This window comes from Octopus bimaculoides, chromosome 13 (assembly GCF_001194135.2).
Source record: "Octopus bimaculoides isolate UCB-OBI-ISO-001 chromosome 13, ASM119413v2, whole genome shotgun sequence".
Taxonomy (NCBI): domain Eukaryota; kingdom Metazoa; phylum Mollusca; class Cephalopoda; order Octopoda; family Octopodidae; genus Octopus; species Octopus bimaculoides.
In genome coordinates, this window is record NC_068993.1 from 65057131 (window position 1) to 65060145 (window position 3015).

The 3015-nt window shown below is 37.5% G+C and overlaps 1 protein-coding gene across 6 annotated transcripts in view; it reads left to right on the top strand.

Annotated features, from left to right (window-relative positions):
• LOC106880624 (calpain-15) overlaps positions 1-3015 on the top strand; it is a 75319-nt gene that overhangs the window by 69213 nt on the left and 3091 nt on the right. The window contains exon 15 of one of the 6 annotated variants that reach the window (XR_008265413.1): positions 1872-2109. The exons of the other annotated variants lie outside the window; for them this stretch is intronic. The gene's annotated coding sequence lies outside the window, so the exon portion shown is untranslated. The remainder of the gene's footprint in view (positions 1-1871; positions 2110-3015) is intronic. 6 annotated transcript variants of the gene reach the window in all.

The following is a 3015-nucleotide window of genomic DNA, read 5'->3' on the forward strand; positions in this document are numbered from 1 at the left end:
GTAGTACCCTTATACTCTGTGTTGTGTTTTCAAACGCATGGATATAGGTGTCAAATTTGTTCCAATAACTTTCGAGTGATAGATAGATAGATAGAGAGAGAGACAGACAGACAGACAGACAGACATATAGCTCGCTCCGGCCAGTCATGGTATTAGCTGTCAGTAGCCAAAGAATCGACAGGCCAGCAACAGGCATACAGGCAGACAGGCAGACAGACAGATACTTCACTAGCAGTGAGCACTTTCACTTCTGACAGCTAATAGCATGACAGTGCCGTTCAACCTAATAAAATCGTATTTAAATTATCATTTTATTAAAAACATCAAAATTTAAATATAAAATCTAATAATCTTGATAGATGCTAACAATAAAGAAGTGGATGCATCTTGCATTTGTGAGGTACCGGATTTGATTCTACTGTTTGGCATCTTGGGAAAATATATTTTACGATATCCTTGGACCAACCCAAGCATTGTGTGAAAATTTGGGTTGTTTAGAGTTAATTCCTCCCTGATTAAGCAGACATCTCATTAGGGCATTCTGGCAACGACTGTCTCCTTTTTTAATTCAGATAAATTTTGTATCTGTGACTACCTCATCCATTGTGTCCTTCTCTCTCTCTTTTGAAGATAGAGCATCTATCGTCAATGAATGACACAGTAACTTCCTTGTTGACGTCAAAGCACATCAGAGTGTGCTTTACTCAGTGAACCAGCTTTGTCTGAGTGATGATTATCTTACAGGTCTAGTTAAGTAATCACATAGAAGTAAGGTATTTAGGATGTTATGGTTTGCTAAACTATATAGCAGGGTTATTTCTGTCTGACTTCATGAAGACAAAAATTTGTCAACAAAATAAGTTGTATATCAGAGAATGATCAAAATAATTATCTTGTATTAACTATTTGTCTAGTTAAATACGTCTTCAAATCACATCCTACCGTATTAAAGGAAGAGTCACTGCCCAATGTAGTTGTATGTATAAATCAACATTTTACATCTACTTTCCATGTTTGCTAATATTAAAAAGGTTTTCTTCAACCCAGTAGCCCACCATTTATTGTTCCTTTGTCAGCACCCTGACGTTAGCTTTCTTCACTTCTATCATGTCTTGAAGTTTCCTGTTCCAGCCACTTGGATCTCCTGATACCTCTTTTATATGACTATTAGTATCCATGCATATTACATAACTATATCACTTCAGTATCTTGCAGACCACACCTGATTTCTTTTGTGTCCAGTATTTCTTTTAAGCTCATATATACCTTGTCGCTCATTCATCCTAATATTCCACATATAACAGAGCATGCTTATTTCATTTTTGACTTGTTTTTTCAAATCCCCTGCATTCGTTAACTCAAATCTCACTACCATGTAATTTCACACTTTGTATATAAGCATTGTTTAATCTACATTTACTCAGAGAGAGAATGAATGCCCTTGATGTCAGCAAACGCAATAGCGCCTTGAACTTATTTCACCCTATTCTTATTCTGACTATTATCCTTTTGAAGCACTTCTCTTCATCACTGATTAGGTTGCTTTGGTAATGGAAGTTATAACCAATTTTTGTGGGGCCTTCTAAGCATTAAAAGGAGTTCATTTTACTGGTGCTCTGACGTCCAACTACATGTGTTATATGTAAAACCTTTTTGCTGTTATCTTGCTTGTGATCCTTGTACACCTCTTGTGCACAGCAATATAGAATTGAATACTCTGTAAGGAATTCTTCTCATTCCTCTTTTGTATGCCAAGCATTGCCACTTGCTTTTTTGCTATTTACTAAAACTTTAGTCTTTAAGTTTACTCAGGCGCCTTGCAATTTTAGGTTTTGTTTCTATGTCTGAAATTTCTTCTAAATCTTTCACAGAATCCACGGTCAATACTAGGTCATCAGCATGGGCAACCAGTCTATGTCTAAGAAGTAAGAGGAGCTGAGATCAAGGCATACCTCCACACTAAATTTATCACACTCGTTACCAACATTCACTTAGCTAACATCTCTGTTCATGAATTGCAGTGCTCACACAGCTTGTTTTCTTTGAGACTAGCAGACTACAGCTTCTGGTACCCTGTCAAAGATCTTCTCCAGATAAACGAAATGCTAGGTAGAGATGTTTACTCTTAGCTAAAAACTTCTTCTCCTGCAGTTGTTTCATTAGGAAGAAAGCATTAATAGTAATCCAGCCTGGCACAAATACAAACTGTTTTACTTCTAAACTGTTTCTCTTCCTAATCAATTGTTTGTTACTTCTAAACTGCTTCTCTTCCTAATTAATTGTTTGTTACTTCTAAACTGCTTCTCTTCCTAATCAATTGTTTGTTACTTCTAAACTGTTTCTCTTCCTAACCAATTGTTTGTTACTTCTATAGGAATAGTGGTTACACACCATTAGGTGTGCACCTACTTTCCTATATTAAATTAGAATGAACGGAAGGCAGAACTCCAAACTATCAACACAACAATATTTATTTAAGGTAGAAAATAGACAGCTTTACTCTTGGTTGTTGAGACGCCTTCTGTGTGTGAGAACATGGTTGTTGAGACGCCGGAATGTTGATGTGAGCTGTCTGGCGTGAGTTCGAAAGATGGAGAGAAGGCTTGACACGTCCATGCTCAATGCTGGCCAGGCAAGAAAGAGAAAGAAAATAGCGGGAACGCTTGGATGTTGAATTCCACGCATGCGTGAGTCTACGCATGCGCACAGCGTTACTACAGGGCTCCCCTTGCCAGTGTGGAACGCACGATAATATAATTTTTGGAGGAACGCCTGAGGCAGGATGGCCACTGAAAACCACCCACAAGATGTGGCACAAACACACACAAAGAAAAATCAAAGAAATGAATGTACACTTGTGAGATACATGCATGCAATGTTTCTGAAAGGAAAGAAAATATATGAGTGCACAAGTGTGTGTGTGAGAGAGAAAAAAACACAGAACATAGTAAAAGTGTCTGTAGAGAAAAAATCCAGTTCGTATAAGAGTTACACAAGTTGAATGTCTGTACTCAG